This window comes from Limulus polyphemus, unplaced genomic scaffold (assembly GCF_000517525.1).
Source record: "Limulus polyphemus unplaced genomic scaffold, Limulus_polyphemus-2.1.2 Scaffold0, whole genome shotgun sequence".
Taxonomy (NCBI): Eukaryota; Metazoa; Arthropoda; class Merostomata; order Xiphosura; family Limulidae; genus Limulus; species Limulus polyphemus.
The window spans coordinates 3042487-3058075 of NW_013665610.1; the positions used below are offsets into that span (position 1 = coordinate 3042487).

Here is a 15589-nt window from a genome sequence, read left to right on the forward strand (position 1 = left end):
GGAAACTTAAGATATTTGACCAGGAACATCTATAAATTTCGAACATTACAAACCATTTAACTTTAGTGGATTCACATCGGACATTAGTACTTTTACGAAAATATTACCTAATGTCATTGGTGGAAACTCGACCTGTAATCGGTGTGTGATCAGCGAGAATTACAGGACTAGCTAGTTCCCTGTTAAGGGAATTATACCTACGTCAACTCGAAATTAATTTGCTCATCGTCAACCCTCGATAAGATATCAAGGAAGTTCCCGATTAGAAAGAAGACTTTATATTGTTTGTAAGTTTGTGAAACTTTTGTGTATAAGTCATTGTTTGTAATAACTGTTATTGTAAGTTGTATTATTGTTTGTGTATTAAAATATATTTGTATTAAAAGAAAGGAAAACTATATGTATCAATCTTGTTGGCAAATATCATAAATTAGAGATATATCGGCATCGATTTAACTACTAAATCTAAATTGCAATTTAACTCAGTTTTAGGCTATTTGAAATTGTAATACGTAACACTCTCAAGTGGCTTTTCGTAAAATTCAACAAACAGACAAACAAGTTATTAAACGGTAACCTCGTACAATTAACGTATCTCTTTTATTAATGAAACAATACACTAGCTAATGCTTCACTTTTCAATTATCCTTTTCTTTTTAATAACCGAGAATTTTTTACGTTAGTTTTCTAACTGTAGCAACACAGTAAGTTTCATTATCGATCCTAAAACCCAATTAGAACTGTAGCAACTGTAGTAAAATTTTATTTTTGATTATTTGAATACTTTTTGTTATTTTTGCTCTTTTGCAATCTATAGAAAATCCAACTTTTCCTCTTTACCTGTGGCTCAGCGATGGGTCTGATGGCTTACAACGCTAAGAATTTGGTTTCGATAACCACAGTAGACAAAATACACGGATCCAATCTTAAGTGCTGCTGGAGGAATGGTGCTGCCATCTGTCATTTGATGAGAAGTAAATTATAATTGTACTCACGAACTAGTATAACAAAAACGACTCCTTACTTTTGGAACACCTACTTTATTTGAGGTTATGACTTTCCTTTACTTTATATTATCTAATTACCATTTGAGTTATTGTTTACTCAAAATCTTGAGTGAAAGTTGCAGGTAAAGTATTTTTATTGATCCTTTATTTCTACTTATACGTGACATTCATTGTTTCATTATCAGCTTTTACAGCCTTAGTATTGGTAGTACTAAAGAAGAAGCCAGCGCTTCTAACGTAATAAAATTTTATTAAGGGGTATAAGTTGGCTGTCTTTGTAACCGGTAGCCATTATACATTGTTCCGTGCTTTATATGTTGTTGATTAGAATAATTAGAATGTATTTTTTTTATTGTCATTGAACAACTTTCTTGTTATTTAGTTCGGGACAACTGTGTACAGGCATACATAAGTGTTATGCATGTTCGAGATTCGAAAAGCAAGTACTCTAATGACGATACAAGAGTTGATTGCTATGATAAATTAAACGTTGAATACAGCGACGCTAGTGAATTTCGCGCCAACATTATCATCTAATCGATAGCGCTTTATGGATTTAGGATATTTTTTCGTCGTCTCTTGCGCGCAAGGAATCATGGGTAAGGTAACGAAAGAAATTCCACCAAGTATCCAGTAACAGGCAGAAGACAGTCAAACTGTGACATTCGTTTGTTGAGCTCGGTACTTCACACAAGCTGTGGCGTATGGAACACTCCATCCGTGCAACTCACGTTCAGTTGTCCGTTGCATTTAATACATGCTGACAAACCTGTAGTCGTATTTCTATGTTACACTAGCAGTTGCATCTAAAACTGTTCGCAATTTTGAAAGCCGTATACGAATTGCGGAAACAGGACGTTCTTGTATCAAAGGTAAAACCGCAATTATTTTAGTTTATCGAAAATGGGCACGTATTTCCCTGTGGTATAATTGGACTTAGCTCTTAACAAAACATTTTTATGACAGTGAATTTTTGATCGTAAAAAAAAGGAAAGAAAGAATTTTTCATTCATACTTCAGTGACATTACCAGTCAAATTTGAAGTAATATTTATCCTTCAGACTTTTGTATATATAGTTTATCTCTTATGGCATAATATATATACATGTAATATTTCACTGTAACCAAGCTTTTATTTTCAAATTAAGTTTAGTATTTCCGTTTAAGCTGGAATTTGTAAAATGTTTAAATAATTACATACGTAAATTAGTTTTTAGATTACTCATCTATTAACAAGTATACATTATTATTTTTCAGCTCTTAGTTATTTGAAAATGAACATAGAAAATGTGAGTTTCTTCATTTTGATACTTAACTAAATATATAACCAGCAAACTAGAGCTTTCGAATCACTACATGTTAAGTTTTTGTATTTTCTATTATTGCTTATTAACATAATATTATAAGTTCCTTTTTCAGTTATTCTGAGCTTTTCGGATATATAACCGATATTGAAAAATATTGTACATCTCCTGAACCAGTAGTTTTTTTTTACAGATCTACGATTTGTAGTTTCATCTTCTCTTCTTACCGCAACAACCTTGAACTTGTACTCTTTCCTTTTAACCCGTTTCCCAGTGGCATAGCCGTATATCTGCGGACTTACAACATTAGAAACAGGGTTTCAATACCCGTGGTAGACAGAGCACAGATTGTCCATTGTGTAGCGTTGTGCTTAATTACAAACAATTTCTTTTTACCGCTTAGTTTCCTGTGTAGATGCTAAAAAACTGAAACGGTACTTTTCTTCCGGTTTGAGCTTCTTGCCTTTGCATATTTTACCTTTCTAGTGTAGTCTTCTTCTTACTATTGAAGAGGTAGTTTTGTAAGTTAGTTTTTGGTTTAAGTATTTTATAGCTCTTAAAGCTTTAACCAGCATTTTTGGGCAACTTTGCTTTATGATTTTAGCATTTCTTTGCTGTTCAAAGTTATACAGGTACACTTCCTAAGTTTGATTTCTACTTACAGTTACAGCCCCGAAAGGGTCTGAAGGCCGTCTGGTGGGCTCACCTGTTTTAACCACTCTTACCACTATACAGTAATGTCAGTCAGTCAGTAGACACTAAAATGACATCATCTAAGGGACACTTAACGTTGCAATTTGTACTGTCGAGAAGAATTATTCACTCTGTAAACCAGAACACAGCATAGCATATGAACTGCAAAAGTAAGGAATAAAAAATATTTGTTACTCTTAATTTTGGTTTTATTTACCCTTGAAACAGAACACTTTCGGAGATTCTGCGGAAATAAATCTAGTATATCTTTCTGGTTTTAATTTATTTTCATCGTTAAAACTAGTCTGATACTCCCCTTCACAAGTAATACCCTCTTGGCTTTATCTTCTTGTCATTATATAGCTAGCTTACCTGATACTTCCTCTACAGGCTTAAATTTCTGATTTTGAATTTTTCTTGCTGCTATAACTGATACGGCACGACTTTTACAGATCATATTTTTCTGGTTTTAGCTTCTTGACGCTACAGCTGATACGATACGACATTTACAGTGAGCCTGGAATGACCTGGTGGTTAGGGCGCTCCATTCGCAATATGCACTCGCGGGTTCGAGTACCTGTCGGCGAACATGCTCGCCCTTTCATCCATGTTATGGTTAATCCTACTATTCGCTGGTAAAAGAGTAGCCTAAGAGTTGGCGGTGAGTGATGTTGACTAGCTGCCTTCCTTCTAGTCTATCACTGCTACAGTAGAGACGGCTGGCGCAGATAGCCCTCGTCTAGTTTTGCGCGAAATTCAAAACAAACCAAACAGGTTATATCTTTTCGGTTTTAGCTTCTTCTTGCCGCTATAGCTGATACGGCATGACTTTTACAGGTTATATCTTCCTGATTTTAGTTTATTTCTGGGTTAAAAGTAATTTTATACTCCCTTTATACTAACTTTAGCTTCTACTTGCCTGTTCAACTGATCTGATGTTCCCTTCATGTGTCATACTGATCTTTCTTGTCGTTACGTCAGTTACAGGTTACACCTTTCTGTTTCAATACCTGTAGTGGACACAGCACAGATAGCTCATTGTGTAGCTTTGCGCTTAACTACAAACAAACCAACAATACACTTTTCTGATATTATCGTTTTCTTGCCATTACAGTTTTACTGGTAGTTTTTATAGATTATATTTCTGGTTTTAGCTTACTTTACTGTTACAAAATGGGCCAAAACATTTTTTACATCTTAATATTTAGTTTTATTTTATTCTTGCTGTTACACGCTGAACTGTTTCTTATTACTGCGATTATATTCATAAATTTTCCATAGCTTAGCTTTCTAGTTTTGTTTTTGCCATTACAGCTAAACCAGTACGTTTTTTTTTGTTGTTGTTGTTTTTCTTATGTTTTAGTTATTGGGTACTACAGATGATGAGTACATTATATTAAAATGATTTTAGAGCCTCACCAGGTCGTTACAGTCTATATCGCCACGTCCGGTCATCTTGACAGCGTAATTTCCATTGCAAAAGGCTTCGTCGTAAGGCTGAAATATTCAAGATACACACCTCCTTCCAGCATGCTTTTCATAATTCATCTAGTTTACGTGGACGAAGGTTTCTCATGGTCCGTTTCAACAATCCAATCGCATAGAAATCCATAGGCGCAGCGTCCAGCGACTTCACTGACATGTATTTTCTTAATTATCCAACTGCTTGAGGTATGCGACGGTTGAACAGATATGTCATAGAAGCAACTTGTGTACGCGTAACTTGGGTCGCTTTTACAGACGTAGGTCCCGTCCCCCGGTGAGACGGCGATAAGTCTAAGGAATTACAACGCTAAAATCTGGGGTTCGATTCCCCACGGTGGACACAACAGATAGCTTGATGATCTGAGTACGGAAATATTTTGCGTCAGAAAGGGTTGTTACATATACTTCCCAAAAGCGATCATTTTTTTTTGGTGCTATCACACCACCTACGAACGTCAAACAATTTCAAAATGTAGTTCTGATACATCCGTGACTTTCTGATTTGTATGTTTCAAATCGCGTAGTTTCATTTTGCCGCTGCAAGTCGAACCAGTACATTTTTTAATAGTTTTGCTTTGTAGCTTTACCGTCTTCTTATCCTTAAAGGAAGGATTCGCGTTTCCTCACTGCAAAAAAAAAAAATACAAAATCTCGCTTCGAGGCTATGCATGGGTGTGTTATAAGAGTGACGACCAAATCCCACTATTCGATTGGAGTAATCCAAGAGTTGGTGGTGGGTAATGCTGACTAGGTGTTTTTCCTTTATAGTATATAAGTTCAAAATTAGAGACGGTTATACGCAGATAGCCCTTGTTTAACTTTGCGCGAATATCCAAGACAAACAAAACTTGCCGTTAAAAGTAAATTGACATTTTTTTCCGAGTTAATTGGCTTTACAAGCTAAACTGGAATGTTTTTACGTATGCCAGGTTTTGGGTTTCAGCTTGTTCTTCCCACTATTTTATTTTCGATATATATTATATAAATTAAATTGGTTAGCTTTCTAGTTTTATATTCTCCTTACTGGTATGCTTTTTTTATGCGTATTATTATATTATGGTTTAAATTTAATTAGTAGTTTTGCTTTCTTGTTTTTTTATTTCTAGAGATACACTTTATGGTTGTAGCTGTTATATTTTTTCAGTTTTGTCACCCAAGTAGTATTTGCCTTTGAAGTATGATGGTGGTGATGTTTTCTAACATATTTTTTTATATTTTGTTTTTCAGAGGAGTAATGTTTTAGAATTTGTTTTAGGATAACATATTTTATGAAGATATGTATGCCTATACGCTGGGAAACATTTATTTTTAGTCTTCTGATGAAATGATAAACATAAAGTTTGATAATTTTATAGGTATATTACCTTCATCGTGCCTTTCAGTGGAACAGCAGTATGTCCGCGGACTTACAACGCTAGAAACCGGGTTTCGATACCCACGATGGGCTTTGTGCTTAACTACAAACAAGCAAACACACCTTCATCGTAAAAACTGGAAAACAATTTATTTTTCTGGAAAAGGTTAACGGTTAAATATATTTAAAAAGCATTAGGCCAGTAAAACGATACAAAGTGTTTTTGTCACCCTCTCCTATTCTTTTGGGTTTGGCGTGGATTAATGGCTAACGTTTCCTAACTGTAAACTCAAGAGTTCGCGGTTCGTGTACCTTTGCTGCAGAAACGCTTGTGGCCTTGAGTACCTGTAAGAGTAATCATCAAATTCCACTTTTTGACCAGACAACAGTACCCCAAAAGTTATCAGTAGGTGTTGTTGACTAGCCTTCTTTCCTCTAGTCTATCAGTCCAAAATTAGGGATGGGTCTGCGTCATAATTAGCCCTTCGTGTGACTTGTACGAAAATATCTAATCAAAGAAACAAGTCAAAACATCTATAAAATGTCGGGATTTTTTTCATTCTTGATTTCAATTTCTACTTTGATTTTCTTCTCTAGTATTTAACATAATCAATAATATCGACAGTGCTTTGTTTACTAATGTTCGTAACAGTATAATAAATACTTGCTATATCAACTGTTAGTGCATTATTAAGTATTAATTAACTTATCTAATAAAGAGAGATATTCACTGAATAATATGTTTAAGACAGGATAATACAGAAAAAGAATTAAACTAAACTCAAATAGGACACAACTCAGATTTATCTAATTCAGGAGAAACTAGGATAAGCTGGATAACATTGCAGACTTATGAAAATGGAGAAAGTTAAGAATATTTTCTATTTATGATCAAGCTACTAAAACTATCTGCCCTTGACCCTAATTTTGGACTACTGACCAATCAGAAGCACCCTACTACTCACCATCCACACTAATAAACTGATTGTTATTCTTATAACGTACCCACAGCACAAAATGCGGGAAGTAGTTTATAGTATCGCGCGAATTCGAACCAAGTTCGCCAGCTTCGAAATCCAAAACTATACCACGGAGTCAACTCTCGCCGAAACAAATCTCAGTTGTTCGGATTGTAGTGTTGTCTGAATAATAATAATACATATAATTGCATTGATTAGATATGAAATAGTGGTCCAACGCAAGCGCAAACCTCAAGCGATATGATCTTTCAAAGGAGAATATAATAGCGTAACAGGACAAAGTACGGATTATGTAGTCAGTGGAGAGCGCAAGAAGATGCGGAATAAAGTACAGAACTCAATTTAGAGCATGCATAAGAAAACACAAAATGAGCCACGTGGTTCATTGATGAGCATAAAAGGCGTACAGTGGATCACGTAATTCAATAAAGAGAACAAACACTTTAAAATGGATTTTGTACTTCACTGAGGGTTAAAAATGGAGAATGGATCATATGGTTTAGTGGAGAACATAAAAGGCATAAAATAGACCATTTGGCTCGTTAGAAGCATCAAAGACATAGTATGAAACGTGTGGTTTAGTAAAGATCATAAAAGTTATGAATAGAACATGTGGTTAAATAGAGAGAACAAAAAGTATAGAATGGATCGAGTAGCTTAGTCGAGAACGTAATAGGCATGAAAATGCTGGAGTGGGGTCTTGTATAATTGAACAAATTGATTATATGCGCGTTATATTAGGATTCTAGGCATGTATCAAGATTTTCGTTTTTACACGTGCCTTATATGTTACTTATTTCTTTTTTTCTTTTTAAACCTTTAGTGTGCCTTTTGTCCGTTAGGGTGTTTTATAGATTTCTTGTTGCTGTTATTTACTTGATGTATTAAATATCTTACTAGAAATACATCTAATTATAATTTTCAACATAAGTATCATAATTTACCAGTGATCACTTTCTTGACCACTGGTCATTTAATTACCAGTTACTTACTCGTTTGATCGTTGCAACTGGTCACGTTTGACATCTGGTTTAGTCAGTTGATACATATTATTATAAGTGTGATATATAAACAAAATATTACACTTGCAAAACTACAAAGGACCACCTTCACGCATGTCGATTATCCGAACGTGATGCATTAGGAGTTGAAAGTTCATATCTAGTAACACATGTAAGATCATCAAACATTTTTTTTTTGCTACACATATGAAATGACACCATCTAAAGATACTCTATATCTCAGTTATAGCCATACGCCATGGCCACGTAAAATTTCTAAGACAGTAAAATTTCCACCCAGCAACATCAAGACGTGTTTTTAAGTGTCAATATGCACAGCACAACAAGAAATTGATATTTGTATATATTGCATTCAATGTGAACACATTTAAAGCAATAGGCTGTGATATGTTACACCACCAACAATAACAACGATTGTAGCAAACTTGAAACGTAATTTAATGTTATTTTATTAATTAAAGATTAATGTCCACTGTTATTTTACAATAAGCACGTGCATGTAGATTTTGAGGGTATCATAAAAAGATTTGAAAATATTGCTTTTGAAAGAGTGATTTTATGATAAAACACCGTCAGTTATGACACACCTTTCTGAAGACGCACTAATGTGTTCTCGATGTATCTGAAAACTCAGGATAAGCAATCTCGCTCTCACCAGAGATTTTTATAATATGCTTTGCTGAGACGCGATCATTTTTCGATAAAATATTTATTCAATCTACATGATTTACTAAGCCTTTTCTTTTACTTCAATAATATATGTTTTATGTGTGTGTGTTAAAGCTACATTTGTTTTGACTTTCGCCCAAAGCTACTCGTAAGCTGTCTGCGCTAGCCGTCCCTAACTCAGCAGTGATATACTAGCGGGAAGGCAGCTAGATAACACCACCCACCGTCAACTCTTGGGCTATTCTTTTACCAACGAATTGTCGGATTGACCGCACATTATAACGCCCTCCGGATGAAAGGGCGAATATATTGGATAACAGAAAATCGAACCTGCAACCCGCAGATTGCGAGTCGAGGGCCTTAAACCACCAGGCCAGGTTTGCCTCTTTCGAAAATTAGAGTAAGATATAATTCTAAGCCATTTGCTTCTCAAGATGCATCTAATCATGAATAGTGTCCACGGAAAATGTTTCGTTTTTATAAATTCGGACAGTTTATAAGCCAGAAATGACTTGTGTTATATTGTTCCTTAATTTGTTGGTGTTCATCATAAAGAAGTCCATAAACGCACGAATATCTCAGCGTTTTTTAGATAACTTTTGTGAATGTATCATTACAATGTGAAAACATTTTTTCATCACCCACTTGTGTTCATTAACATTCGCCTATTTTTCCAGACTTTACGTGCTTGTGGTGTTATTTAAAGTGGTTGTTAGATATGTTGTTCATAACAACAGAGTACTAAGTTACATATACCTTTTAAATATTAAAAAATATTACAATTTATTTTTCAGAGTTTTCCTTAGTTAAGACTAATTCTTAACATCCCGTCAAAGTCTGGACCCATTTTCAGGAGCATTTAGTCATGTTTGTAGAAGTTAACAGAAGTATAAGACATTTCTTTTGTATTTCTATATTTTTATAATATGCAAATTAGCCACAGTGATAATTACACAGCATGTGCCAGAATATGTCTTTGTACCTATTTCAGTATATTTTCATACATAAAGCATAGTATGAAGATGTTTTTTTCTGATAAAAAAAGGTCCAAAACCTAGATAACACTATGTAAAGGGTATATGCTTGTAAGGCCCGGCATGGCCAGGTGGATAAGGTGCTCGACTCGCAATCTGAGAGTCGCGGGTTCGAATCCCGTCCCAACAAACATGCTCGCCCTTTCAGCCGTGGGGGCGTTATAATGTGACGGTCAATCCCACTATTCGTTGGTAAAAGAGCAGCCCAAGAGTTGGTGATGAGTGTGATGTCTAGCTGCCTTCCCTCTAGTCTTACACTGCTAAATTAGGGACGGCTAGCGCAGAAAGCCCTCGTGTAGCTTTGCGCGAAATTCAAAAACAAACTATATGCTTGTAAATGTTCATGCTCGTAATTTTTAGCCTTATACAGATGTAGTATTCACCACGCTTTGTTTATACCGACAGATGGTAACGTAAACCGATGAGGAACATTTTCCTAAATAGATGTGAGTTAACCAGAAATTATTATAAATGCAAACTGTCAATGGCAGTTGATGTGTGAGTTTGGAATTTCAATGGAATAAATATATTTAGATCACTAAATTATGAGGACTAGCAGTCTCTTTGCAATATTTACAAACGGGTGTGGATATCTGAGAACTCAAGTTCTATTATTATACTATTGTGATGAACCATAAACATTTAGAGAAGTATTTTCGGTAAACCCGTAACTACCCCAAAACTGATTACTGTTCTTCTATCTCGGGTATTTGTCACTGAAACGAGTTCATGAGGTGGAGATCTATAACACGTACGAACGAGTACTCCATGAAAACCACCGGGAAATCTGAGACATTAAGAGTTAGCTCCTGTAATTACTGAGGAAAATGTGTTTCATATAACGTCAGTAGATTTAAGTGGTTTCCAGAAATATAAACCAAACTATTAACTGCTATTCGTGATAGCTGGTTTTTTTATTTTGTTTTTACCCATGATAAAGTGTACCGAGTTGATTAGATTTGATATTTTAGGACGTTGACTTGCTGAAAGAAGAATTACTGAATCCTTAACTCACATTAGAAGCTTTGATTAGGATTTTCATTAATTTCTGATCATAGTAAACTACCTACATAAATCAGAACCGAAACTTACGTAAGGCTACAAATAATATAAACTCCGATTAGTTTGTGTATAAATAATTTGCTTAAATTATATTAACAGTTAACTATCATTAACTTATGATCAAATATAATACGGAAGGTATATTTCTTATTTCTTTGACTAAGTGATGCAAGAGAACAGAGGGTTGAGTACTTTATATTACAAAGGTTTTGAAATTTAAAAATCAGCATGCTATTGGACAACCACGTTCGATATAAAGTCGCGGTGGAACGGTATGTATCAGAAGTACATACACTCATTGTTTGGCTGAGGGGAAACCGGTGCTGGTTGGCCACAGGGGGGAAGTTGGCACAATATCGATACCATTCATATGCTGAAACTGGTAGCTGTAATATAATGACAACTAACATATTCAAACAGGCGCCACTTGTTGTTGTAATTTCATCGGAAGCCTGTGTTACGTGCAGGAATAAAGATTGATATTTTCACTAACAGTTTTTTACTGGAGATATTTTATGTTATATTGAATACATTGTTAAAAGAATTTAAGCTACATAGTATTTAAGAGTAGATTCTTTTGGCTATATGATAGTACATATTTTTGTTTGCTAACTATGATTGAGGCGGCATACACAAATCATTTCTAGCTAGATGGCGGTTTGGGAATAGATTGATTTTAAATTTGGCGTAAAGCTACACGAAGGCTATCTGCGTTATCAGTCTCTGTAGAAGTGATAGACTAAAGGAAAGGCAGCTAGTCAACAACACCCACCGCCAACTCTTGGGCTACTGTTTTACCAACGAACAGTGGGATTGCCTCCACATTATAACGCCCTCACGGCTGGAAGGGTGAACATGTTCAACGACAGGGATCCGAGCCCGCGATACGCAAATTCCAAGTCGAGTGCTCTAGCCACCAGGCCATGGAGCAAATTGACACACATGCATTTTTGATGCTCTTAAAACAAATATATATATATATAATACAAAATATTTAAATACGTTTTGATTCATTTTAATTAAGGTTTAAGCGTTGAAAAAATTAACAAAAATTAATTAAAATCCTTGCAAATTCCTCTTTGTGTTGCTCCCTTTCCATTATTTTCTTGTGATATTTCTTCAAACTGTTTGTAAGCATTATGGTCAGAAACATTTAATGTATTTTTTTTATTTCATTTACCTAGATGTGCAATAAATTTATCGACATAAGTAAAGTGTTTCTGATTTAATTTCATCTGTGTCAATTTACCCCGTAGTCGGAGTTGGTTGACACACAGCACATATTCTTCTATTATGTCATTTCTGAGAAAATTAGCAAACTGGTAAGTGGTTTGTTTTTGCTGTGTAAGAGAGGAAGATGCGTAGTTTATGTTAGTATCGAAATTTCCTATCTTTAAGTTCACAGCTGCATTTTATTAAATTTTATTTTAAAAGAGAGCCAACCAGCCTCGGTCTCCCTTACGTATTAGTGTGGTGCCACCGGAAATTGATTGGTTTGAGAATAGTATGTAAATAGCGCTTTCCGACGCAAAATATTTATATATATATTCAGATCATAAAGATGTGTTCAGGTCGGTAATTTAGAACTTTCAAGAAGGGGGATATCCCTTGTACTTAACAGCATTGAAAAACAAAGGAATATGGATCAACGTAGAATCCCAGGGTCATTAAGAAAAAGACTTGAAACAAGTCGTACTCCAGCCGTGATAAGAAAAGTGCGGAGACTTGTAACAGATAAGAACCTATAAACACAAGGGCCAGTGATAAAAGCCGTCCGTCTGCTCAAGGCAACAGTACACAATGTAATAAAAAAGAATCTCCATTTGGATACGAAGCCAACAAGGTATGGTTTCACCATGATAAGGTCTCAAGTCATACCTTTCGTTCAACCGTTGCATAACTCCAGCAGCTGGAAAATGAAATGGATATTAATGTCATTCCATACGAAGACATAATGGTTTGTTTTTGACATGACAGACTTACGACGGAAGTTTCCGTAATGGTAACTACGCTATTGACAAAATTTACGATCGTCAGATAGAGTATGAATGGAGGTGGCGACATAGATTGTACCGGCATGGTGAGGCTCCAGAATTGTTTTAATATAACGTACTCGCCCCTCTCTCTATATTAACACTGATTTTCAAATAACCCACAGTTTTCGTGCTTATTTCCGTATAGTTATATTAATAACAATATAGTCATTAGATATTTAACTTAAGCTTCTAAATTACCTTTGGTAAAAGCATCTGAATTACCTTTTGAGAGTACCTACAATTGATTTACATGGGCTTAAAACTTTAGGTATCTTTCTTGTAACTTATGAACACAAATTATTAAGAACTTCTGATTCAAAGTAAGATAACTATAAATAAGTTCAAACCTATAAGCATTTAAAATAACATATAATGCGCTGTTAAAGACAAACCTTTTAACAAAAAGTTATCAGAACCTGATATTTACAAAATAGTGACACGTAAACTATAATAAATTATTGAACTCTGACATGACTTTTCACGAAACATCGGACAAGCAGGTTCAGTCATGTGTACTGATTACTGTGGGTATTCACACACAGGCTTTCCGATTGTATAATATTGCAATAGAATTTAACTCTTAAAAAACTAGCATAATATTGACACACTGGCCTTCTGTTTGTAGAATACTGCAGTACGAGTTAACTCTGGAAACTAACATATTGGTATTTACCAGGGTTAAGAGTAAATAATATAAGTGTCTGTAAATAAAATGAACAGCCCAAGAAGCATTTTGAACAAACTTTTCAGTGTTTGGTCATGGCAACGGAAACCTGATCGATTGCCAATGTTCGTGATCTTTTATATCTGTTTGTGTAGTATTTTCCTACCTTTAAAGGCATAAGCACCAAAATTGAAGTAAAGACACCCCGATACTCTAGTTCTATTGGCTTCTAGAAAACCCTCGATTTATAGTTCTGCAGAATATAACATTCGTTATTTGTGCCTTTCGTACTCGTGTTATTAAAAGGCTTGTTGTATAGAAAATTGTCAACAGATCTTTTCTAGAAGGCTCTATACTAATTAAATGTTAACATGTAAGTACATCGTTACACGATTGTTTGCTACCGTACTTCGTATCTTATGTAAAGTCGTTTCTCAAAACTTTTGAAAGCGAATGTCATTTTCAAACTCTCACAGACATCATTGTGATAAATATGTGATTTGAAAAATATTTGTTTTTCTTCGAAGAAATGTAGAAACTGAAAGAAATCGTACTTTTGCACATTGATATAGTTCCTCAAAAAACAACAACTAAAGTCCGCGGGTGGGACAGCAATAAGTCTTTAGATTTACAACGCTAAAATCAGGGGTTCGATTCCCCTAGGTGGACATAGCAGATAGTCCGATGTGGCTTTGCTATAACAAAATATACACACGCTAAAAAAATAGTAATTTTGGCTAGATTTTTTTCATTGACAGCGAACTATAAAACTTGGTTTACAGTAATATTCAGTTTACCCTATGTTGTACTTTACATTGCAATAGATAAAATGTTCCCAGTATTATTATAATTTTATAGATTATATCGTTGTTACTGTAATATTATCTTTGTTTTTGTTTTTCATCTTTTTTTTCTGACATTATACATGCACTGTCTAAGCAGGTTAAAGACCTTCTTTATAAATACAAATTAACGTTTGTTTGGTTTATTAAGAATTTTCGCGAATAGCCAACAAGAGTTATTTGCGCATAGCCGTCTCTAATTTTGAGCTGATATAGACTACGAGGAAGTCAGTTAATCAATAGCACTTACAACCAGTTCTTGGGATACTCTTGTTTGGCCGAATTGTAGGATCTGACAGTTACTTTTATAGCGCAGAGAGGGCCCCAAAATACGAAGCGCGGATTTTTTGCAGCAACGAGGCGCGAGCTGTGAACTTTCGAATTCGCAGCCGGGGCACGTTAACAACTGGGCAATGCTTGGCACAAACAAGACAGTTTGTCTAAAATATTTCTCCTACGTCATAAACACATTTATAACGTAGGTATGACGTAGACGTCTGCTTGTGTTATTGCTACTTGAAAGTTTCAGCGTAAAGTTTTTGTTAATATTGTAATATGTAGGTGGGCCGATAGTGTGTGTATGTGTGCTTGCTCCCACGCTCATTAATTAGTAAATGGGAGATAATTCTCGGCAGAATAGTATTAATGTATAAACTAAAAGATACGGAGAATGGTATCGTAAGAAGCAGAAGTTTGCATAAATTGATTAAGTGTTCTTAACAGTAGGCATTCTCATGGGAGAAAAGGAGGATGGAGAATTTTGTTAAAGTATATGACAGATTAAAATTCGATGGAACAGGAAACAATTGATACATAACGAAGGGCTTGTTTTGTTCGCTTTAATAATGCCAATATAAATGTTATCTTACAAGTGTAACAAAACATTTAACGCTGTTGTCTTTTTACTTATTCCGTATTCTCCATCTACGACTACTTGACCACGCTGTTCCTCCACATTTAATTGTGTCTACGAGAAGTTAAGGATTTCTCACGATCCTGAAGCCTATTTCCCAATGGATATACCGTAAAGAAAAAATCCACTGCTCTACAGCCATTAAATAATAATAAAGAGTTACTATGAAATGCGTTAGAAAAACAATTTCTGTGTGATAAAATAAGTACTTTCACAAGGCACTTTATTTACCAATGTCTGTTTTTCATTTGTTTGCTTTTGTGGCTTTATTATCACATTACTATGAGCTGTAGAGTTAGTTGTGTGCCACAACATTTTAATAGTTTCATGTATGTCTTTGTGTGGTGTGGATGGGAAAGTTTTGAAAACACTGTCTTAAAGCTAATTTTCTACCGTTCAGTTTTTGTCACTGTTTGTTTGGTTATTTCAGAATTCAGCGTTATAAACCGACAAGCTTACCACTGAGCCACTTGTATCTATTTGAAAGGCTTGCGTCTTTCGTTAGTTTGCATTATATATATATA

General features: G+C 34.9%; 1 protein-coding gene across 1 annotated transcript in view; it reads left to right on the forward strand.

The window, feature by feature from the left end:
• Nucleotides 1-1701: 1701 nt before the first annotated feature.
• Nucleotides 1702-15589, forward strand: part of LOC106466743 (putative polypeptide N-acetylgalactosaminyltransferase 9) — a 115366-nt gene continuing 101478 nt past the window's right edge. Inside the window, exon 1 of the mRNA XM_022382044.1 lies at nt 1702-1879. The gene's annotated coding sequence lies outside the window, so the exon portion shown is untranslated. The remainder of the gene's footprint in view (nt 1880-15589) is intronic.